Source organism: Urocampus carinirostris, chromosome 10 (assembly GCF_059441175.1).
Source record: "Urocampus carinirostris isolate Australia breed hairy pipefish chromosome 10, RoL_Ucar_1.0, whole genome shotgun sequence".
NCBI classification, from domain to species: Eukaryota; Metazoa; Chordata; class Actinopteri; order Syngnathiformes; family Syngnathidae; genus Urocampus; species Urocampus carinirostris.
Genome location: NC_142358.1, coordinates 28,085,759 through 28,111,862, shown reverse-complemented (window position 1 = coordinate 28,111,862; position 26,104 = coordinate 28,085,759). Strand labels below are relative to the sequence as shown.

Below are 26,104 nucleotides of genomic sequence, written 5' to 3'. Positions count from 1 at the left end.
GTAATGGCTGAAATGTGATTGGATAAATGCTTCAATATGAAAGATCACATCTGCAAGGAAGTTTTCAGACAATAGAGAATTATTTCTTATACATTTTTCGACAAAATATAATAACATCACATGGTTATGATATTTCTTTAGGTCAGGCACCAATAAAGTAATAAAACGGGAGCATTTATTTTTATCCATAGGTCCACTGTTTCTTTATTTCTAGAAGAACAGAACACCGTCAATTTAAACCAAGAATGCTTCGATTTCCTTTCCCTGAAGCTGGAAAGATTGACAGCACTAAACAAAATGTTCCTAGAAGTTTTTTAATTACTACTGTTTATCCTTGTGCTAGGCTTCAGTGCCTTAGGGGCAAACGGTGTACCGATGCCAACGAGTAAGCATCCAGTGCAACCGAAGTTTCGTTAAGTAGCAGCTGCCCTTAAAGATTTTGCATTAAAACATACATCAACGGAAATGTGAACAGACAACTGACTGCCCCAGGAGGTGGAACTATCCAGACAGTGACAGTTTTTGGCAGCTAACGTTGTTTTATTTTATCTATTTTCTTATTTTCAACATTTTTGCATAAAGTAACACAATAATAGGTTGTCTCACACGTTCAAGTTTCTCAATTAAGTGTGTCGGAAATCCAGTTTCTAGGAGAGTTGGACCTTTATCCAGATGTTTAAATACAATGAACAATTCCAGGTTCTTCTATCTGAAACAGAGGTGGGCAAATTACGGCCTGGGGGCCGCATACTCCGTTTCAATGCAGCCAGCCAAACAAAAATGGTAAAAATTATATCTTAAAATATGTATGTTTAAGAAAAAGTACTACTAATAATGGGATGTTGTTTTGATGTATTTTGTGTCCTTAGTGTCCCTTCAAAAAGTTTTTGGGGGGGGCACTAAGCCGAACATTCAAATTCCGGGCTACATTTTACTGTACTTGCTATCTTTAAGAATTATTCACACTTTTTTTAATCAAGATATTTATTAAATTCCATCCATCCAGCCATTATCTGCACCGCTTATCCTCCGTAGGGTCGTGTGGGTGCTGGAGCCCATTCCAGCTATCTTCGGGCAGTGGGCAGGGGACACCCTGAACTGGTTGCCAGCCAGTTGCAGGGCACACAGGAACAGACAACTCACTCTAGGGAGAATATGGACCCGCCAATAAACCTGACATGCATGTTTTTGGAATGTGGGAGGAAACCGGAGTGCCCGGAGGAAACCCTCGCAAGCATAGGGATAACATGCAAACTCCACACAGGAGATTCGATCCCATAACCTCAGAACTGTGCCGCGGACGCACTTACCACTCAACCGCCGTGTCGCCCTTATTAAATTCCATAGTATCCAAAAATACTTCAACTCAATTGCATTAGATAGATAGATAGATAGATAGATAGATAGATAGATAGATAGATAGATAGATAGATAGATAGATAGATAGATAGATAGATAGATAGATAGATAGATAGATAGATAGATAGATAGATAGATAGATAGATAGATACAGTAGATACTTTATTCATCCTCGCAGGGAAATTCACACTCCCAGCAGCATTCCTACGCTGGAGTACAAAACAATAATAAAGCAAAAAGAATACAATACACAAATACCCAATGTGACGTGTTAATACCCAATGCAGCGTGTTATATAGAGTATCTAGATAGTGCTACACAGAATACACACTGCAATAAAAATATGGTGATATGCAATGTGGGGGGTGTGGTTTAATGTGGGCCTTTACTCCGCTGGGTGGAGTTAAAGAGCCTCATGGCATGAGGAAGAAAACATCTCCTCAGTCTGTCCGTGGTACAAGGCTGTGACAGCTGAAGCTGCTCTTCTGTCTGGAGATCATGCTGTTTTAGTGGATGTGTTGAATTGTCGATGATTGACCGCAGCTTTTCCAGTGCCCGTCTCTCAGCTGATGTTGTCAGGCTGTCCAGCTCTGTGCCCACAACAGAACTCGCTTTCCTCACCAGCTTATTGAGACGAGAGGCATTCTTCTTGACGCTGCCTCCCCAACACGCTGCCGCATAGAATAGGGCGCTTGCCACAACAGTCTCATAAAATATTTTGAGGAGCTTTTCGCAGATGTTGAAGGACGCCAGCCTTCTGAGGAAGTAAAGTCGGCTTTGACCTTTCCTACATAGAGCTTCTGTGTTGGCAGTCCAGTCCAGTTTATTGTCCAACTGCACACCCAGGTATTTGTAGGTCTGGACACACATTAGTAGATTAAAATAGCTTATTGTCATTTGTGTTTAAAAATGTTTGGCGTCAAAAATTTGGTGCACTCTTGGTAAGTAAAAGAGTAAAAATGTAAAGCAGTATCCACACAAAAACTGTACATTGAAGTATGTTATCTAAGCTGAAAGGGGGTTTATAACAAATAAGCTTTTCCTCAGTTTACTTAACATGTTAATGCTGTAACAGGGCTTCTAATACCTTCCCGTTGTTGTGTATTGCATGCCACATAGCCTAGCATTAAAGTGTTTGATTGTGAATAATATGATTCATTCTCAGATGTGCATGACATGTGTGCAATGCGATGCTCCAATTCCATGAAAAAAAATCTTCCACACAATTGTTGCTGTTCTAGTCAACGCCCTAACACTTACACTTACAAGTATAAAACAGAAGACGGTACAATAACTTCCGAACGTAAATAGTCATATATCTCTCACCACTTAGTTTGTTGTATCTTCTTTATTAGTTTTGCCAAATCGTTTCAGAGGTGACTCAAACCCAACGCTTGTGTTTATTGAAGCTTCTGCGGGATTCCTCCTGATGAGTTAGCATAATCCTAAAGATGATCCAGGTGTTTCAAGACAAAGAATTACCTGTTGAAAGGAAAGATCGCTTCTGGCATTAAAAATAATTACTGTTTATCTGTTCTATTATTTTAGATTATGATTTTACATTGGCAGGGGAGGCGATCCAGGTACAGCTGCCAAACTTTGACTCACATTTTTTTTTTTTTTTAAATGTCAAATAGCTTCCTTTGAACCACAAAAGTTAAGACATTTTTAAGCAGGATAAGCAGAGATGCTAGACCAGTTGTACAATTCAAAGACGAAAATGTGTTAAATAAGTTAAGTTTCATGTGTTTTCAGTGAGGTTTGTTGTTTTTCAAAGGTGCTGTACAGAATTAGAAACGTTGTTCCTCACTGCAGCAATCCCCTGACTTAAAGTCATGATCACAGCCTCAGTCAGCTCATTCATAATGCACAAGCAAATACGTTCATTTCTTAGACGTGATCGGATAAACTTATTTTTTTCATCATGTTTGGGTTAGTACTAAGGACTCTATTTACAACTGGCCTTTCCTGGCCTAAAATCCCAATCCAAGACATACCCAAAGCAAATGAACCATGTGTAGAGTCACTTATGAAAATTATCACTCTGAAGTTTTGTTCCAAACTCAAATAATCACTGCGAGTCCTACTAAAATTGAGCAATCCGAGTTGGAGCACATATAAATACAAGGTTTTTACTTTCACCTGTATTTTTTACGTAATCAAATGCCGGCAAGAGCATCTTAGCCGGAAAACAGGTGAGGCAATAGCTTTAAGCCTTACATTCAGATTCAGATTCAGATCTACTTTATTGTCATTCTAGTACACGTGTATACAGAACGAAATGTCGATACATCTGACCCGCACAGTTTCCTTGAATGTACAGATATAAGTAAAAGTTGTATTGTATTATGGCTACATATAGTATTTTACCATAGTGCCGATAGTGCAAGAGGAGTAGCTAACCAGATGTGCAAAATGGGCAGTCAGGTTAACAAGTCAGGTAAACAGTAACATTAACACTGTAACAATAACGCTGTAAGTACAATAGTGCAGAGAGCAAATGTGCAAGGAGTGGCAAGCTATAAAGAACTGCCAGTAGTGCAAAAAGTCAGATTAGCAGCCGTTTAGATTTAGGTTAACTATATGTTAGATTGACCATTTAACAGTCTAATGGCCAGGGGGACTAGACTACTGCGGAACCTGGTGGTCCTGCACCGCACACTGCAGTACCTCTTCCCAGAGGCTAGCAGAGTGAACAGTCCATGATGGGGGTGAGAGGGGTCCCCGATAATGTTCTTAGCATGGGATAGGCAGCGCTTCTGGCCAATGTCCTGAATGGAGGGAAGTGTAGTCCCGATTATTTTCTCTGCTGTCCTCGTTACCCTCCTCACACTACCCCAGTCGGTAGCGCTCAGAGAATAGCGGAGACTGACGAACTGTTTTACACACCTGTACTTGTGCAAGATGGCCCCACTTTCAGAGCGCTGTTAGACAGCGGGTCGATGGCTTGTACAGTAAGTGAGGACACTGCTAAGTCCCTGCTGCAGCAATTCCCTGATATGATGAGTTACACGGCCGATAACTATGTCATTGTAGGCTGCGGTGGACACCAAGTTTCTCCCAGAGACATGTACGACATTCACGTCACAGTTTACGGATGCCAAATGATTATGCCAGTAATGGTTGTGCCAGGCCAGACAGAACAGATGATCCTTGGCAGCAATGCCATCAAACATATTTTGACTCAATTGAAAAGCACTGACGGCTATTGGGGATTAGTTTCCACTCCTGACAACGGTCTGTCCGATAACCACAGTCAATTCCTGTCAATGCTTTCTAACACAGAGAGATGGAGAGGTGATTGCATTCCAGACAAGGTAGGGACAGTAAAAATCAAGAGTTGCGTGACCCTGAATCCACGGACCGAGTACGTTATTTGGGGCAAGTTACCTGAGTTGGCATGGACGTCAGCGGGCAGCACAGTGGTCGTTGAGCCAACCCAATCTAAGGCTGGGCCCAGACAAGTCCTTGTCGGGCGAGTTGTTACTCCACTCTGGGGAGATGGATGGGTGCCTGTTAAAGTCTTTAATCCCACGGACAGAGTTGTGGTGCTGAGAAGAAACAGGAAAATTGCAGATGTGTCTCCTTGTATCGCAGCGGAAGACCTGCCCAGTGCAGAGGAGGTCAAGTGCAACGTGCAGAGTGTACAGAGCAAAGAGGTCCGACCCAGGTCAGAAGAGGACATGATGCGTACATTGGAAGCTCTGGGACTGCAAGACATTGACCTGAAGTCATGCGAGGTTTCGCTGCAGTGTAAAGACAAGCTCCTTCATATCATCGAACAATTCGAGTCAATCTTTTCTCGCAATAAGATGGACTGTGGAGAGGCCAAAGAGTTTGTACATCGTATCCACCTTGTTGATGATAAGCCGTTCCGTCTACCCTACAGACGTATACCACCAAGTCAGTATGAAAAACTGAGGACGACTCTGAACGAGATGGAAGAGAAAGGAATTATTCAGAAGTCGACTAGCGACTATGCATCTGCGCTTGTTCTCATATGGAAGCGGAATGGAGAACTAAGGGTATGTACTGATTTCAGAAGGCTTAATGCGAGAACCATAAAGGATGCCTACCCACTACCGCATCAAGCTGATGCTTTGGCCGCACTTGGGGGAAATGCCTTTTTCTCCACGATGGACCTGACGTCAGGCTACTACAATGTCCCCTTGCACCCTGATGACAAAAAGTACACGGCATTCTCATCACCTTTCGGGCTTCACGAGTACAACCAGCTCCCTCAGGGACTTTGCAACAGCCCAGCAACATTTATGAGGATGATGATGTCGATATTCGGTGATCAGAATTTCATGAGCCTATTATGTTACCTAGACGAACTGATAGTGTTTGCCCCCACAGAGGAAGTTGCACTCCAACGCCTGCAGATGGTGTTTACTCGCCTCAAGGAACACAACCTCAAGCTCGCACCCAAAAAGTGTTTTTTCCTCAGACGGACTGTGAAATTTCTTGGGCATGTCATCAGTGAGGATGGAATTCGGACTGACCCCGAGAAGGTGAGAGCGATAAATGACGTACAAGTCGCTGACGAATGGAGTCTGATGGCAAGACGCCATGCCCTAGTAAAATCAGATCTTTTCTAGGCATGGTGATGTATTACCAAAGCTTCATTGAAGCATGTTCTGCGAAGGCAAAACCTCTGTTCAGGCTCACGTCTGAATCTGGTGCCCAGCATAAGTGCAAGAAAGGCCGCAAACTAGTTAGGAAAAGTCAAGTGAAGCTGACGCCTGCTGATGGTACCTTGTCAAACTTGATCACAATGCGGACAACTAAATATTCATCTCATCTCATCTCATTAGCCGTACCGCTTATCCTCATTGGGGTCACGGGGGGGCTGGAGCCCATCCCAGCCATTTCCGGGCAGTAGGCAGGGGACACCCTGAACTGGTTGCCAGCCAATCGCAGGGCACACGGGGACAGACAACTCACTCGCCCATTCACACCTAGGGACAATTTGGATCGGGCAATTCACCTGAAATGCATGTTTTTGGAATGTAGGAGGAAACCGGAGTGCCCGGAGGAAACCCACGCAAGCACAGGGAGAACATACAAACTCCGCACAGGAAGTCTGGAGCTGGATTTGAACCCACGCAGGAGGTTCCCATGACATGAACTGTGCCGCACAAGCGCTAACCACTGCGCCGCCGTGCTGCCCCAACTAAATATTGATTTTACACATTTTTTAATGGTACATCTAGGCGTTTCCAAAAGTGGCCAATTGAAGACGACCAGTTTATGAACCTAAAAATCTTGCCATTTAAATTTGGCCAATTTTTAGACATTGTTAAAAAGTAGTAAATATTTGACTTCTCTTTCAGAAGTCAATCTGTGATTGTGCACACAAGATAATCGCGCATAAAATTGGATACCATGTTGCAATTAGGCAGATTCATTTTCAACTCGGATTTCAATGCAGCTTGTACAATTGCATCAAATTGCGTTGGCAATTTCAATCGCTGAGCAATGTGTCAAACGACATTTGAATCAGTACTAAATGGCTAAAGATTTTCAAAGCCGAATTAGGTCCTGCTGTTTTTTTCAATACATGCCCTAATAGGTTATCACATGCTAAGGACCGTAAAAAAGCTTGAAGTTAGCCAAGAGTTAAAGGTTAGAGGGAAATGGCCTTATTGGAAATCATCTGATGATGGAATTGCTTTAGTCTGATTTTTTTTTTTCTTAGTCGACATTATCTTGTGTTTTAGAGTAAATGTACAATACAATTTTACAGCACTTTTAGGTGAGTTATTCATCATATTTCAGTGAATGGTGACATCGTAAAGACCGTACTTCGCTTATCAACAGTGTGACCGCCCGCCGGTGGGCTGTAGAAACCGTAATGCGTTACCTATAAAAATGGTTCTCTAGAAGTTCTCTATTATCACGTTAATGGTCTAATTGTTATTGCAATTTATATTCCACATGCTTTTTGACATAATGTGTCTATCCTTTTTTGTGGTAATTGTACTAAAAAAATCGAACAAAATGACTCCACACTAAAAAGGAGAAGTCAATAAGCACTCCGAAAAAAAACCAAATACTGTACAACTCATTGCCTTCGGAAGCTTCATCTTTTCCCAAAGCCTCTCAAATTGTATTTAGTAGGTTTAGTGTCTCCAATTCCACTTGAACCAAATCCAGAAACTCCTCATGTTGCCTGCGATTTGCCCCGTCTATATATTTTATATACTTCAGTGGCCCTGAGATTTGTGGCCAGTAATCTATACATAGGCTGCCCAAATCCTTGGCAAATTAACATGGAACACTAGACACATGGCTAGAGTTGTAGCCCCAAAGGAGACCTGGACCCCTGAAATCATGGTGGACAAGTTGGATTCAGTGTATGTAAGCACACCTCAGGGTGTGCATTTGTGGAAGTTTGCAAGTTCCCAGTACCAAAGGGTTGGTCTAGAGAACGAAAATGAACCTGGAAGTGGTACGAGTTTTGTCATCCATTTCCAACCTCTTACACAAACATTTTTAAACAGTACAGTTCGTGTGTAGACCCACATTGTATATATAGGGCACACAATTTTCATTAAGACATCAGCTGACAAATTGTGGCAGTTTCTTGGGACAGATTCAGAGCTGGGACCACCTCCTGGCCTTAGAAAGGTAAAGCTTAAGCAATCACTTCCAACTGGAGTCCTGTCCAGCTAGGTGTGAAGTTGTCATTTTTTGGCATCTGTTCATCTATGAAGCCTAAAGATTCCTGGATTGAATAAAAGCATATTGTAGTTTAAAAGTTATAACGAACAATACCAAGGGATCACCACAAGCATCACCATCAACCACCAAGAGCTTCAACCTGTCACTTAATTTAAGCAGTCATATCAGTAGAGGGGTCGGGACCAGAAATCCTGGCCAGAATAGTTCAAACCACAACCACATTTGCCGGACTAAAATACACCTTAAGAGACAAGATCTCATCTCATGTCATTAGCTGCACCACTTCTTCTCAGTAGGGTCGCTGGAGTGCTGGAGCCCATCCCAGCAATCATCAGGCAGTGGGCAGGGGACACCCTGAACTGGTTGCCAGCCAATCGCAGTGCACACAGGGACAGACAACTCGCTCGCTCATTCACACCTAGGGACAATTTGGACCGGCCAATCCACCTGAAATGCATGTCTTTGGAATGTGGGAGGAAACCGGAGTGCCCGGAGGAAACCCACGCAAGCACGGAGAGAACATACAAACTCCGCACAGGAAGTCCAGTAGCTGGATTTGAACCCACACAGGAGGTTTCCAAGACCTGTGCTGCACACGCACCACTGCCCCACCGTGCTGCCCAAGAGACAAGATCATTGCAGTGAATTAAGAAATCCGTCTCATGTATGCGCTTGTTACTTCAACGTTCCCTTAAGCTTGTGAGTCGTGGACTCTCACTGCAAAGATCTAAAGGAAAATCCAGGTCATGAAGATGCTACAGGAAACTCCCAAGCATCAGCAAAAAGCCGGTGAGATAAATTAAACAGTGAGCAAGTGCAAACAAACTTCACATTGGACCCTACGAAGGACTGTTGTCTACTGTGCGCGGACAAAAACTACTCTGATATGGTCACAATATCATCAGGACTGTCCAAGGGCACAGTCGAAGGGGCAGAAGAAGAGGAAGTATGAAAAACAACTGAGCCGACAGCATCAATGAACAGACAGGTGCCAACTTGGCTACGACCCAAACTCAGTGGAGAGAGCTGTTCAGAGTCGACGACCCAGGTGTTAAAGAGTTCCGTGAACTCGATAATGCGTTTTGTTGCAAGTTGGCAAGGCACACATGCAGGTGTTTTACTTGGAGGCAGCTGATTAATGAATACCTTGTTCAAACAATGCCTGTTTGTTATGTGTAATCATCCTAAAACGAAAAAAAAAAAAAAAAAAAAGGAAAACGTTTCCCCAGTGGTTTGTAAGCCCCACGCCACCTGACTTTAGTTGTTTCATTAAATAGTAATTGCCAAGCAATATCTAAACTCCTTTCTTCTATTGACAACTCCACCCTTTTTTTTTCCAGCCAAAAATCAAGTTAGAAGCTGTTGCACCATTGGTAGGACACCGAGTTAAACCAGCAAAGAAGGACAGGGCAACTCGGGACTTCTTAGGGAGGATTTAATTGCCCTTTTTATATAGTGAAAACTGAAACAATTTCAAAAAAGTGCATGCATAATATGAGAAAATATACTCGTGAGAAGGAAAGGCATAAACTTTGCATCTCTCAGCACTAATTCAGAATATACCTGCTTAAACATTGAATTAACAGATTTCACAACGTATAGCATTGCCTTGTTAATAATTCAACAGCATTGGAGACAGCAATAGTCTGCGTTTTGTTTATCAGCAACTAAAGATCTTAACCCAACCCAAACGTAATGACTGACATTTCAGGCCCAACCAAGCTCAAAATTTGGGTCGGGCCTGATTCGGATTCAGGCTTGGGTTTAAGATCTTATATCTGCACAGAAGCTAACTACTGAATAACAAATAGAAATAACATATGCTGTTCACTGATAACTAGTCAAGTCATGTTTATTTGTGACGCCCTTAATCACAAGGAGTCTCAAAGGGCTGCACAGACCACAGATCATTGCAAACCACAGACTAATATTACACCATCCCCTGATCTAAGACCTACATGAGGGCAAGGAAAAACTCAAAAACCTCAACATGAGGAAAATAAAAAAAAACTGGGGTCTATTCAGCACCGGGCCTGAATAGAGAACGCTTTTGAACCTGCGGTTCGCTTCTTGGCTCTTGGGATCACTAGTAGACCAGCATTTTCAGAGCAAAGGCTCCGGACCGGAACATAGGCGGAAAGTAAATCTGAAAGACATGAGGGAGCAAGTCCATGCATGATTTTGTAGAATACTAACACCTTAAAATCACATCTTAAGTTAGCAGGGAGCCAATGCAGGTTAGCTAAAATCGAGGTTATGTGATAAACTTTCTTTTCTTTTTTAAAAGCCTCGGTGCAGCATTTTGTACCAGCTCCAGGCTTTTGATTTTGGACTTGGGGAGACCTGAGAGCAGTGTTCCCTCTAAGCTGCACGCGTGCGCAATTGCGGACTGCTCGCACTTTCTCAGCGCACAAAAAAATCTAGCCAGCGCACAAGAATGAGGGCTCAAAGTTAAATAGCGACTTAAGTCAAAGTTACAGTGCATAAAGGGAAAAATACACGGGGTCCCCTGACGTTGTGTCCTAAATGCGGTATTTTGGAGTCAATGTCGAACGGAGTTGAAAAGTAAAGTCAGTAGAGTTTGTCGAGAACCGGCTTCTTCGGCTCGGCTCACTTAAAGGAACCGGCTCTTTCGGGTCCTAAACGGCTCTTCAGGTTGTTTTTGCTTCTTTAATCCCAACATGACCCAATATTATGTAAAATTATGCACAAAATGACTTAAATGAATCGGGGAACAGAACAAAAAAGAAAAAAATACCAAAATGAAAAAGTAATGAAAAGCTGAGAAAAAAAAACAACAAAAGGAAGAGATAAAAAGAAGGAAACATTTAGAAAAAATCCAGAAAAACGAAAAGAAAGAAATGTAGGAAAAAAGTAAATAGAGAACAAAAAGAAAAAAGTAACAGCTCGAAAATATAAACACAATGAGATTTTTTTAAAGGAATTTAAAAAAATGTAGAAAAAAACACGGAAAAAAGAAGAAAAAGTTTGTGTTGCATTCAAATAATTTCCAATTATATCAAGTGAATCTTGTTGCCAACATTGTACTTCCACTAAAAAATGTGATTATGTACAGTTCTGTATCTTACAACTGACTAAATAAGCCCCCAAAAATGTTAATATTATGCGACAAAATATGTCAGGAAATAAAAAGAAATGGATATCTTGTGAAAGAATTGTAAGAACAAATGACGTTTGTAGGCCGTACAACCTTTGCAATAGTACATGAGTCAATTCATTCAAAAGAGAAAAATAATTTTGCATTGCCGGAAACTCAGAAAAATGTAACTTGATGTCAAGTTTTGGACATGTTTGATAATTAATTATCTTGCCACACTTGGGATTATGGTGGCTCACTGTTGTTTCAAGCGTTGCTCACTGACTTTGTGTGAATGCTCAGACCCGTGGAAAATTACAGGGAACATTGCCTGTGAGTATTGCATTACAATAATCGAGACGGGAGGTAACAAACGCATGAATTATGGTCCCCGCATCAAACTGGGACAGCATAGGGCGAATTTTAGCATAGCGATTTTCGCAACTGTCAAATTACATTGCCTTCCGGTGGAAACACAAAATATGATCTTTATTTTAAATGTTCAAGATTTCTATAGCACTAAATAAAATATGTTATTTTTAAATTCCGCATGTCATGTTCTTGTCAAGTCCCAAGCGTTTCAAATGAGATACCTCTGAAATTTTCAAAAACAGGTGCCTCTTGAGCATTCCCCTCAAAAGTGTCTTACCAATTGAATACGTTTGGAAGGATTTGGGAGTGTCCACGGGTCTGCGTGAGTGTGTTATCTGTGGGTGGTTGCAATAAAAAGGAAGGGGGCTGGACTTTTGGCAAGCCTGCCAGTGATTTTGCATAGGGCGCTGTGCCCTGTCCTGGAGCCATGCAGCAAATGGCTGCAACTGTCATGGAAAAACACCTGCATTATGTCATTAGAAAATCCCCTCATGTGAAGGAAAAGGTACCGGCTCACGCAGGGTTTGTCTTGTAGCACGTTTGTATGAGTGCATTCCTGGATTTTGGGGATTATAGTTAAAATGCCATACAATCTCCTTTGTTTCACCTATAAAATTAAAATGTATGGCTAGGCATTCAGACCAAATTTTAAAAATAGTGCAGCGAAACTTACATAGGTGAACACAATATTTACCATTTCAGTTATAATTAGTTCAATGAAGAAAAAAGTAGCACCATTCAAAATGAAAGTTATATATCACGTATTGTGAGGGCTACATCTGTGATACACACATATTCTCAAAGGACCTTCATGATAATTAGAATTAAGTCAGTTTTTATTGTACCGTATTTTCCGCACTATAAGGCGCACCGGATTATAGGGTGCACCCCAAAAAAATAGTTTTTGGTCCTATATTTGACATACATAAAACGCACCGGATTATAAGGCGCTACAATGGGAACGTCGACAAAACAGTCAGATAGTTCAGTCAAACGTATTACCCCCTTAACATTCCGAAAGCTTGCAAAGAAGCAAATACGTGTCGTAGACACGTGCGGATGCGGTGTCGGTACGATGTCACTCAAATGCATCGTTCCAAATATCATTCGGAAGGTTAAAGTCTTGGGATTCAAGAAATGCCAACCATTCCTTAGTTTCTATTTTCTTTTTCGCTCGCAACTTTACTGTGCATATGACCATAAACACTTGGAATAGAGTTTAATTTAAAAATAGACACTCCATTCCATCCATTATCTGCACCGCTTATCACAGAAACATCGAGTTCAGTCTGAAACAAGATACAGGGAAAATATATAGCCGGAGTAGCTCACCGAAGTCGTTGTGTTCAATAATAATGTGCAACCATGGTCCTCCTATATCCGTGAGTGTAGTAAATCCAGGTGAATAAAATATTTACAAATACAGAATAGTAAAACATACTTTCTCTATGCCGTCAACCCAACGTGCTATTCACATTCATCTTTTTCGGCAAATTGCAGGCTTTGTTTTGCCGCTTTAGCCTATGCCAGCCTGTAAATTATAAAAAGGATCCGCCCCCTTTACCTCTGAATAACCTTAGCCAATAGTAATTGATTCAACTGATGATTGACACATTTTTTTCAGCCAATTGCAGGCTTTGTCTTGCCGGTTTAGCCTATGCCAGCCTGTAAATGATAAAAAGGATCCGCCCCCTTTACCTTTGAATAACTTTAGCCAATAGTGATCGATTCACATGATGATTGACACATTGGTTAGCCAATGAAACGCCGGTAAATAAATCCCAGCATACACCGCGGACTACTTGGCTTTCGGGGGAAAATCTAGTCGGCGGCTGCTTGCTTTAGTTGCAAGACTTTGCGACTTAATATTGATCCATAAATAAGGCGCACTGTATTATAAGGCGCATGGTCAGCTTTTGAAAAAAATAAAGGCTTTTAGGTGCGCCTTATAGTGCGGAAAATACGGTAATCATTTCACACAGTATTTAGGAAACAGTCATCACTCACAATATTGGACACACAGACGCTCCCCTACTTGCAACCATTCGACTTACGTGAAACGGTAGATACAACAAAAAATTTGGGATGTTGAAAAATATATGGACATTGCTGTGAGTCAGATTTTTCTTCTTCTAAATAGAGGACATTACTGTAGTGCTTCTTTCCGCCGCTACCGGCGTTTGGCGCTGTGAGAGGTCACCCAGCATCAACCCGTAAGAAAAATAATCTAGCTTTCCAGTTTATGTGTAAACATTCTATACTGTATCTCCGGCGCACTAAAAACTTTGACATTTTTATCGTTTAACATCTCGTGCATCCATTCAATATGGTCGGTGTAAAGTGTTAAGAAGAGACGAGCCGTTTTTGGGGAAATAAAAGTGGAATAAGAAAGCTAGATGCGGTTGACCAAATGGTCGGAACGCTTTTTTTCTCCCACTTTTTACCACGAAGGAGGACCTTTTAAAGCCAATCTCCCAAAAGTAAGTTAAACCTCACTTTATTTATCTTTATAGAACACATTTTATGAAATGTTTCTTTTTTAGCACAAAGGAATACAGGTTAATTATAAAAGCCTTAAACATACTTATATAAATCTTAAACATACAAATTCAACTTAAGAACAACCGTCCGGAACATAACTCCTTTGTAAGTCGGACAGCATGTTGCCAATGTTAACGTTAACAAAAGGGCAGGGTGGGGCTGGGAACTTTAGTATTGATCCGAACCAAGTAAATAAATAGTAGTATCAATCGATAATGATCTGATGCTGATACTATTTAAAATGTCCTGATCATTTAATGAATGAACCCTCACCATTGAGTTAGTTTACATTCACGATGAATACAGCACAAGTGTTTTCAAAATATTATGTTTATTGTTGAATAACTACAATTCAAACTTTAACGGTAGAAACCAATGAATAGAAACACTTCTATTGCAACTGTTTCAGAATAATAACCAAAGGAGTTAAACAAAAAAGCTGCAATAAAACAAAAATACAATTATTGTATAACAATGGTCAGTAATGCAAATAAAATGCCAAATATCTCTCATTGGCTCTGTTGGCACAGTGGCAACACATTTAGAGTTTTTTGCTCAGGAATACCATCATGTTTATGTTCTAGGTTGCACCTCATTCCTCTCTGCAAGGTTAGCCCCATCCGCCACCCAGACCCCCACCTCTCTTCACGCCCATGTGTTTTGGTAAATTTGTGGTGTTGCCACAAAGGCAGACCACTTTAGCATACACGGGTGTAACCGCGGTGTACCTGTCCCACCAAAGATCCACATTCACGCTGGACTGGATTATGAGGGTTTTTATTACAGTTGCTGCAAATGAATGAGTCACAACACAACATGTGGTAAGCTTCTCTGCTGGCTTTGATCTCGCTGACAGCACGCTGTTAGACTCCCCTAAACATATCAAAGAGCTGTCTTTTCAGTTTACATAAAATACATATTAGAATATCAATCATCAAAATACTTTTTTACATCCATTTTAACAAGATACTTTTAACAAGAGATCGTAAGGTGGTTTTTTAAGTTTACAATAAATTCAACATATTTTTTTTTAAACTGAATTTTAACCAACATCATCCTTTTTATATATATGAGAAAATAGAAATAATAACAATAACGAGTATAAAGAACGGGTACAATTTACCTGCAAATGAATGAGTCACAACACAACACGTGCTAAGTTTCTTTGCTGGCTTTGATCTCTATAAGGGGAATTAGCATTTTAGCACAACATGCAACGTCCGGCAAAACTAACATAAAAGGCAACAGAAACAAAATGAAAATAAATCCAAACAGCTTGCCAACATCAATCACATTACTGTGCATGTTGAGAGATTTGTCAGCTGTGGTTTTACCGTTGACAGCACGCTGCCAACAAACCCCGCATTACGGTCACATGTCTAAAGCCAAACCAAACCTTACCCCATACCAGCAGGTGGCACTGTTGGATTCATCATTGCAGGACACTTACACAAAAACCATACAACATATTTCAGCAGGAATTTCAATAAAACAAAAGTTATTATTACACCCGTTACACGTGGATTTGGCCCTCTCTTCTCCCTGGCAGGCAGAATCCAGCAGGAGGCCAGGCAAGGTGAAGGGCCAAAATAGGCCTACCAGTCCTACAGTCATAAATTTAAAGCGTAACCAAGGGTGCTAGGTGAAAGAGAGAAAGGCTGAGCTCTCTACAAAGAGAAGTTTTGTATCCCCAGGCACTCCCATAAACCAATCATTAACCTTGACCATTTAGTTAAGTAGCATTAGCGTTTAGCTCACTATTATAGCAGAATTTGCACATTGACCTGGCAAATATTGAATAGGAATCACCTCTTGTGTCTGTAGTAGACGCTGGGGATGAATCTTAATACGGGTTGGGTGTTACTAGTAACTCAACTTAAAAAAGAGTTTTGTTACCATCCGAATTACTGACAATCAAAAGTAGGACATTACTCTGAAAGTAAAGTAAAGTTAAAAATTACTTTACCAAGAACCTCCACATTCAGTTTGTCTCTAAGCTTACAGCCACTCTAATGTTTCCTTCTCCATTTCTAGGTGCTGTCCAAGGTGGTTCCTTTATTTGTTCAGGTATTATGTACATCAAAAATAATTTTACAAATAAAAATAAAAAAATTTAGCACGCTTTTACCATAGATTCTGTGATCACATTAGGTCCATTGATTTTGTTGTTCCTGTATAAGACACGCCTCTCACCACTCACTGCCTACCATTCTTAACACATAACCAGACACGCGCATATAAACTGACCCCCTGACCAGAAAAAAAATTTAAAGTGGTAAATACCGCTTGGATGCGAATAGATACAGTAGGGAGAATATCTCCATGAGGAGAAATCAAGCTATCCTCGTAGTCTGTGCTTGATAAGGCATCACTATAACTGTATCTAGTTGTTATTTGTTGTTTAATATAAACACGCCCACTCTTCTTGGGCATTGCTAGGAAATGAAGATTGTGTCTTCCATTGGGAGTGAAGGAAGAACAGCTAGAAATAAAAGATTGATGTAATTCATGATCTGCTTTTAATAAGGAAGTAATGCACGACACTGCAACGACAGTGTAGGGACAAATTTGTATGTATAAGGCGTTACTGTACTCCTTTTTAACGGTTAGTCGCAACACATCTTGAGTGAATTTAATGGTTTACTTGAGCAAGCAAAGTAAAAACAAGATGACAAAACATGTTTTAAGGCATAAAGAGGAGGACACATCAGGTGAATTATGGTTGTTTTGAGAGAAGACTTGCAAAAATCCCCAGTTATAGCAAAACACAGCAAGGACAGCAGAGTTGAGGCTGATTTGTGGTGACCTCTGGACAGGGTTAAGGGTTGAGGGTTGGAACGGGAGGTTTAGTCCTACAAATGATTCTTGAGTGTGGCAATACCCAATCCCCTGAGGGTTGGGTCAAATGCAGAGAGCTCATTTTTCATACGTTTAGGTGTGATTGACAGTCTGTGGTTCTTAAACCTCCAATATAAAGGGCTTAGTGAAGTATGTGGAGTTGTCTTGGTGCTAAGCATCTCTACACTTTTTTTTTTCGTTGCAGCTCCTTGACTGGATTGTTGACCCAAATACCCTGGTACAGTATGGATGTTCTCCCACACAATGAACAGGCTGGAAAGCTTCAATTTTCTGGGTCTTGGATACAGCTATCAATAAGCTTTGGGGGGTCTCATTGTGTTCAGTTCTTTTAAATACACAGGTGTCACAAGAACAGGGAAGTATATTTTCGAAATTGATATTACTTCAAATTTTGAATGTCCATTACTTGTATTCCACTATCCATAGTCTTTAGAAAAATTCAATATTACGTGACTGAATGGTGCCAATGTACATGTCAGCCTATCCTGGGTCAACCGTTTTCCATTACGGTGACTCAAACCAATGCCACCGATAGCAATACGTTTTTATTAATAGTATATTTTTTCCACAAAACGATTGACCATGGAAAACATCTATGCCTTTGAGTACTACTAAAATAAAATAACCAAGGAAGACTTCTGAGCCTCAAGATACAGTTTCTGTGACCAAAGATAAAACAACCGAATGTAAGGATAGATTATAATTATTTCCAAGCAAGAAAGTGTACCAACATTTTCTTGTACTATTTTTCTGCAATATTGCAAGACTATATTTTATTAGCAGCAACCAAAAGTTAAAACTGTAGGAAAAGTGTGTGAAAATAACTGATAAGTCAACTAAGTATGGCCCAATTTATGGCTGCACAATTAACTGAAATCGAACCGATATCGCGATGTGACATAATGCGATTGTGCTATCGCAGCCTTGTGTGAGCGGACAGAACCCCCAACAAAGCATCCCCATAATAGGGTGCTGTTTTATGTATAAAGCATGTCAATATGATAAACCCTTGTTTTGTCTTAATTTTAGGGACCATTTATGTGTTTTTGTTTTATTTATACTGCTTACATGGAAATGTAATTCAAAACACAATTTAATCTCTTTAGAGTAAATCAAATGTAATTGTAGGGGGATTTTCACAGTGGCAGGTCATTTTTGACCCAAAGACAACAGGAGGGTTAAGTAACTAAAACAAAACAAGCACAAAAATAACACTTTAAAAAATGTAATAATCAATAATCCCATTCAAAATGCAGTGCTGGTCTGGAAAATCGCAGTTTTTTTTTTTACTAGCACAATACCTCTTTTTCCTATGCGATACTAATGATAATACTAGAGACCTGTCAATACAATACCTTTCCTGTTAAGCTTCTTTTTGTCAAACAAAAATATTAAGAATTAAGAAGTATTGGACTGAATAACAATTCAGTGGATAAGATGAGGACAACCTACGAGTCAACCATTTTATTTTGTACTAGATTGATATTTTGGAATGACAGACCATTAATCATATAGAATTGGAATATAATTTACTTTTATTGTCATTCTTTGTAACCATGCACACCAAACCAAATGTAGATACACCTGACCTGTACAGTTAAACTGTAGCGCCGCCATTTTAGACCCAACTGCTGTGTTGGGAGTCATTAAGTGACCAGACCCCCCAATTCCAACCCTTAATGCCGAGCACCAAGCAGGGAGGCAATGGGTACCAATGTTGTAAGTCTTAGGTATGACTTGGCCGAGGCTTGAACCAGCGAAATCCCAGTCTCGGTACGGGCGCACTACCATCTAGGCTACCGGGCTAAAGTCACAGTGCGTGCTAACATGCTTGTTTCTAGCTCTTTTTAGAGACCACATTAAGCTGGTCTTAAAATGACCAAACAGGCATCAATCAATGCTTTTAACTGCATATACTCACGAGGGTCATAGTTGGGTGCTTGATCCTATCCAAGCTATTTTTAGTTAGCCAGTGGATAGGGAAATTACTGAAATAGTTGCCAGACAATCAGAAACACAGATATAGACAACCGTTAGCTAAAGCTGATAGAGGTGTGCCTCCCGGTGCTTTCCCATCGCCACTCTGACCACCACCATATACTCACACAGTTCATGAACTATGGTGAGGGCAGTTTGTTGTCCAAAGACTCAACAAAGACATCCTTTTTTACCTCCAAAGTACCTGTAAACAATTTGCATTGTCCAAGAAATGAGGTACATGAAATCAATACGTGATTAAAACCGGTCCACGATCAGAGGTGTGCGGTATCAGTTTAATATTCTTGACGTCAAATTGCAGCAGGTTCAACTCAAGGCAAACATAGACATAGAGATAGATCGTCATATTCGTATACACCAAGGACAATTTCAAGTCTTGAATGAACTTGACGTGAACATTTTTGGAATGTGGGTGAAAGTTTCCCAGAACAGGCAGACTCTGCACGGAAAGGTCAGAGCTAAGCTACTTAAAACCTTTGACTTTAGGGCAGGCCAAGATGCCGCCAGCTGAGACACCACACTGGGAAGTTACTACTTTAATCCCACTGTTTTTTTTTTCTTACGAGAGAAAAAATATCTCATCTCACCTTATTTATCCGTGGTAAAATGTGATGTACACACTCAGGGTTTAATGAACTGGGCGTTTCAACTTGGCAGCAGGTACCCCACAACCACTTATGTCTTGCATTTTAAACCAAAATTTTCTTCAGATTAAAATAACAAAGAGTCGTACAAACCTTAAAAAAGTGCATTAGGATGATCTAGGTGTGGGCTTGACTGCATTTTTACATGGTTGAAATAATATTATGTTATGCACCGTTATGTCAGCAGGGAAAGCTCAAACCATTTTTAATTCTACTCTAACATTCATTTTGAGTCAGATGGCTGACTTATCGGGCTGAACTCTACAGGTGGTGGTCCATGGTTGTGAAAGAATTCATCACTATTGAAGTTATCATGTTTAAAGCATGTGATATTCACTCAATAGTCAGATGGCCGGTTGAAACAAGAGGTTGTCTGTCTACTTTAGCTGAAATGATACTAGACTGACAGTTGATGCAGCTGCGTCTGCAAACTCGGTAAAACTCCATTGTGACTTATTTTCGCTTTGGCTGCAATAAAAGGCTTACGAGGGGGACAGCACTTTGGGTAGTTTTGGAGAGCGCTCACTTGAGTAGGTTGCTCGGCTGCCTTCAGTTCATTCAAAAATGGTATGTCTATAAGACCCAGAGGCGTAAAAGATGATCCCGCTCACCCAGGATGCAACATGTTCGACCTTCACTTCCATACAGACCACAACCTCACGCTACATGATGAACTTCTTCCACTTGGAGGAAGGATAATGACCAAATAAATTTGTCTCGCTTGAAATTTCATACCAACACTGCCTACTGGACATTTTTGATTCACTTAAATTCAGTGTTAGGCACATTACTGAAAAACAGTAATTAGTTACAGTTACTTTGTACTTAATTTACTTACCACTCTGACTACTGACGCCAAAAAATAGCGCGTTCTCTAATTGTATCTTGTTTTTAAATTACCATATAAACTCATATTGAAACCATCTACCTAAAACGGCTTTTAAATAGCAACACAGTTTGATAAATAGAAGAAAACGCCCACACCAAACCAGAGAAGCAGTGAACCCCTTATATTTCTTGGCTTGTCCAATCTACAGTTTCTTCCCCACAGCCATTACCACCCTAAACAGACACCGCACAAAAAAACTGAAAACTGTTGCAAAAAACTACCTCACACGAATGTAAAATGGTACTCACGTACATGCTGTCTGCACTATGTTTGTTCACTGCTCAAAACAGACACCGCACAAAAAAACTGAAAACTTGTGCCAACACTACCTCATACGAATATAATGGTACTCATGTCTATGTTCTTGCACATGTCGACTGCACTACGTTTACTGCTCACCTTGCACAATGTCTGACCATTTCCTTTTTTCTGCACTATGATGTCTATGTTTGCACCAATGCATATGCTGACTATTTTTTGCACTATGATGACTTTGCACCAAATGCAATATTGCACAACCCTTACGATACCAACGGTATCACGACAACACTGTATGTAACATCCCACATGCCGACATTTCTTGTGTAAATACCATATAAATTATAACTACAGCCTTATCCCCCTTGTTTTATAACCTTATCCTCTCTGTTCCTTTATCTTCTTGGCTCATACCTCACTGTGAATGTGTAAAACTGGAGTGTCATGCCCAATTTCGTTGTCACAATATGTTAACCCATTTTGTAACAATGACAATAAAGGTATATTCTATTCTATTCTATTCTATTCTATTCTATTCTATTCTATTCTATTCTATCTTGAGAGCCACTCGTTATCCATTTTGTCACTGGGCTTCAGACCACTCAAAGATCTCCTTCTCCTTTTCTGGGTACTGTGCAAGACATTTTCGTTTCTTCTGGCATAGTGCAAAAATATTTTCACAGAAAGACCAACATTAAGCACACTTCTGTTCTCACATTTGCACCGTTGATTTCCCATTAGTTTTTTTGTTCTGTATAAGTCATCACTCCTCCCTACGCGCTGCCTACCATTCACAACAAAAAATGCACATGTAAGCTGAGCCACTTGTTTTATTATATTGTTTTATTATTCTAAATTTGGCTTAGACTCGGGTATATAGCATAGGGAGAACAGCTCCATGAGGAGAAATTCAGTTTACCTGCACTCTCTGCTTGAAACGATGCCCCCATAACTGTATTCCCTTGCAAATTGCAGGTTATTATATACATGCCGACTTATTAAGGGTGCTGTTGGCGGATTGAGGGTTGTGTGTGACAAGGTGAGTGATGCAGTAGTTTTCAGCAATCAGACGACGCTGTAATTCAAGTTCTTCATTTAATGAAGAGCGAAATAACGCAGTAACGTACCATGCAGTAACGGCTGTAGGATTACGGAATATTATGAAAAACCCATCACAGTACTCGCTACTGAGAAAAGGAATTTACATTCCAGTAATATTTTCCTTTGTAATGTATTAGTCCCAAACTTCTGTTCTTTATTCATATTGCCATCATTTACGATAAAGTCTGTACCACCAGATGAAGACAAAATCCCTCCAAAAAGAATTCCAATATGTAACAACCACAAGTTGGCCATAGACCTAAACAAAAATCACCACCGATGGTACTTGTGATTTTCCAGGAAATTCGAAAATGTACACCATGGAATAGTTTTATACAAATATATTTCTGTGTTAGAATAAACTGAACCGTCAGACAAAAATAAGACATAAAACACATAATGATATGAGTTTTAATTATAATTATGACGATAGCGCTCAATTCCAAAAAGGTTGGTTACCCGTGACACCGACATATCAGTCTGCAGTTTGGGTGAGGAAGCAAAACTAATGCAAAAAAAACAGGGACTACAAAATTAGAAGATTAGTAGTTATAAATCATTGTTTTTCCACATTCATGAAGGAATTTAGCACTGCTCATTTGTGAAAATGATAAGAAACATTATTTTTTGATGCAAGGCCAAAAACCAATCAACATCATTTTTTATTCAACCCAAAATAAATACTTGTATGCATTATATCGTAATTGATTTGTGGAAATCTAACATCTATCTAAGTATAACAAAAACAATATAAATTGCATTTCATCTAAGAATTCTCATTTCTTATGTCAAACTAAACTATTAGATTTACTGCTCTCTACATATATATAAAAAAAAAGAAATACAGAAGAATGACGGATCATAAAACAATAAAACCATGTCAATTTCCCATTATTTTCACCTGAGTGACAGTTGAGAACAGGAACTGCCTCATTGTCACTCTGATTTCAATGATTGATCTTGAACTTCTAGAAAAAAGTCGGTAACCTATGGCTCGCGAGCATATGTGGCTTTTTCATGAGTATATATGGGTCGGATATAAAATAAAACTTATTCAATTACTTACTATACTAATCCATGACAATATTATTAGCGTAAATTCCGGACTATAAGCCGCTAGCAGCGCTCGAGTGTTGCTACCATTAACTGCCCTGTCAAAGCTATATTATTATTATTAAAGCTTTGAAAACTCTCTCGGTGTACCATCTTTCTTTGTAAATGTGTGCAACCCATGTATAATATGCATTTGCAACTGTATATTTTTGTAATGTATTTATTTGTATTTATTTTAGACAATTATTCTGATATGTTTTGCACGGGTGAACGAAAAATGAGAGGCGGAACAAACTCAGGGTGCCGAGTTTAAGTGGGGGCCGCTAAAGGTGAGGGACAGACAAGGAAAGAAGAGGGGGTAAATAGTTGGTTAAAGAAAAAGCAGTTGCGTGGGTAAATGTGTTCATCTGAATTATTTTTCACACCTTTACCTTCGGAAATATACACTTTTTTCCTTGGATTACTTTCAACGGAACCTGGACTCTGCAGGTCTGCATCAAACCTTAAGTACCGGTATCATTTTCCGTTCATTTTGCCGGCTGTGATTTTTGGACTTTAACGAAGGACATTTGGGTTGATTAGCACCCGGCGTGGTGGTCTAGTGAAAACATGCTAGATCCTTAGCTTGGCCTTGTGTACTTCTATGAAGTCACTATCTTTGATTTTTGCATTTCGGAGATGGAATATGAGCTTGCTCTGTCCACTCCACGCATCGGCCCGGTATAGCAGTACCTCCGGGAACGGTGCATTCGCAATGATCGCAGCAAGGCTTTAGGGCTAGGACCTTAGCTTGGCCTTTTGGCTGAGAGTAAGTGTCCCGGCTCCTAGGCTTTGTAGCGTATTATGAACTGACCGATAACGGATAATGGATAATGAATAACGAAGATAGATCAATAACCCTTAAAAACCCCAAACCCCATTTGGGGAGCCGGAGCTACACTGTGGGAGTCCCGGCAGCAACGGCCTGGGTTGTGGAACCCAGAAGGGAGAGGACCCACGCAGAATGGAAAGGACCCACACAGAGGACTGGAAGAATGCTGCTTGGGAGGGTGGGATGGCAGAGCTATGCCCTTGCACAATAGTATTGCCTTTTACACGCTGGTTAACTACTGTTAAAAGAAAATAACTCTGAAATTGTTTAATTGATGTTGAAAATGTCAGGAAAAAATGTTAAAACGTCATATCGTCACGTCATATTGTCAAATATAAAAAAAAATGTGAATATGCTTGATGGCTGTGTTTTGCTGCTGTTGGTGTCGGTGGATTTGTTCAGACCGAGGACAATCGACTTTGGCCTGGACGGATCTATTGACACTAACAAAGATGTTGTATAATGAGATTGTGAATATGTTTGATTTTCGAGAAGGTTTGTTCAAACCTCACTTTGTGTTTGCTGTTAAAAACGTAATATTGGAATATAATATTGTGAATGTGCTTAATTGCTGTTGAGATTGTCATGATTGTTTTCTGTTTTTAGTGTCAATAAATTTGTTCAAACCAAAAAATTTGCTGTTGGTGTCGGTGGATTTGTTCAGACCGAGGACAATCGACTTTGGCCTGGACGGATCTATTGACACTAACAAAGATGTTATATAATGAAATTGTGAATATGTTTGATTTTCGAGAAGGTTTGTTCAAACCTCACTTTGTGTTTGCTGTTAAAAACGTAATATTGGAATATAATATTGTGAATGTGCTTAATTGCTGTTGAGATTGTCATGATTGTTTTCTGTTTTTAGTGTCAATAAATTTGTTCAAACCAAAAAAAAAAAAATTAAAACTAGTATCAAAGGAAGAGCTGATATAATGATAAGTCAATGATCAGACCAAAAATAATCGACTTTGGCCTGGACGGATCTATTGACACTAACAAAGATGTTATATAATGAAATTGTGAATATGCTTGATTGCTATTAAGATTTTCGAGAAGGGTTGTTCAAACCTCACACTGTGCTTGCTGTTAAAAAAGTCATATTGAAATATAATATTGTGAATGTGCTTAATTGCTGTTGAGATTGTCATGATTGTTTTTCTGTTATTAGTGTCAATAAATTTGTTCAAACCAAAAATTTAGTTTACTTACCTGGCAGGGGAGATACCATGATCAGTTTTTGACTTGATTTTTGCAATCCGGAGATGGAATAAGAACTTGCTCTGTCCACTCCACGCATCGGCCCGGTATTGCAGTACCTCCGGGAACGGTGCATTCGCAATGATCGCAGCAAGGCTTTAAGGCCTTAGCTTGGCCTTTTGGCTGAGAGTAAGTGTCCCGGCTCCTAGGCTTTGTAGCGTATTATGAACTGACCGATAACGGATAATGGATAATGAATAACGAAGATAGAACAATAACCCTTAAAAACCCCAAAACCCCGTTTAGTTTCAATCGCGGGACTTGAAGTCGGGTTTGGGTTAATTTTTTGTTTCTGTTACATGTTTAAATGTGGGCGCATGCGGCTCATATACAGGTGCGGCTTGTGTATGTACAAAATCGGTTTTCCTCTTAAAATGTGGTGGGTGCGGTTTATAATCAGGTGCGCTCTATAGTCCGGAATTTACGGTACTCAGAGTGTTTGGGCCGATATACAGTCTTAATTTCAACTGCAGTTTACAGTCAAAGTGTCACACCAGCATACTTCGTTGTGGCTGTAAATCGCTAAATAATCCTTTATATGGAAGCTCATTTAACAATCTGTGTTCATTGTTGAGATACTTAATGATTAAAAACCACAAAACAGAGTTTAACCAAAAACAAACACCCAGAAGCTCTAGCAAAGCACATTGAATGGGTGAGCGGTAGGAATGGGCAGAGCTATACACAGGACAGGACTCTTTATTGCTCATCACCGTCTGCACTGAGGGTAAATACTTTGGTATACTCGTTTGCAGTGTTTTGTGATATTTTTACAAAATAACTCTTAACTTGTTTTGAAACCACTTTTAGGACAAAATGAGGTTCAATGCTCTTAAATTACTGTGGGAGAGAGTACAATTTTAAGTGGTATACCGTAAATTCCGGACTATAAGCCGCTACTTTTTTCCCAAATGTTCAACCCTGCGGCTTATTCAGTGAAGCGGCCAATTTATCGAATTTTTCTAACCGCCATTAGCGGCGCCAGAGTATAAAAGGTAAGATTAAGACCAGTAAAACATGGGCGCCAAGATAGACTGCTGCCTTTAAGTCTAAGCATACATTGTCTGTAAAGTTAAGGTACGTTCCGATAATGAGGAAGACGCCCTAGATGGCGA

At 40.0% G+C, this 26,104-nt stretch overlaps 1 non-coding gene and 2 pseudogenes across 1 annotated transcript; 2 read left to right on the top strand and 1 right to left on the bottom strand.

Annotated features, from left to right (window-relative positions):
* LOC148358590 (uncharacterized) overlaps window positions 1–18,706 on the bottom strand; it is a 30,446-nt pseudogene extending 11,740 nt beyond the window's left edge.
* Window positions 18,707–23,478: 4,772 nt separating this feature from the next.
* Window positions 23,479–23,612, top strand: LOC148358589 (U2 spliceosomal RNA; annotated as a pseudogene).
* Window positions 23,613–24,881: 1,269 nt separating this feature from the next.
* On the top strand, window positions 24,882–25,070 carry LOC148358588 (U2 spliceosomal RNA). Its single transcript, XR_015851919.1, has one exon. It is a non-coding gene; the product is annotated as a U2 spliceosomal RNA (small nuclear RNA).
* Window positions 25,071–26,104: the final 1,034 nt, after the last annotated feature.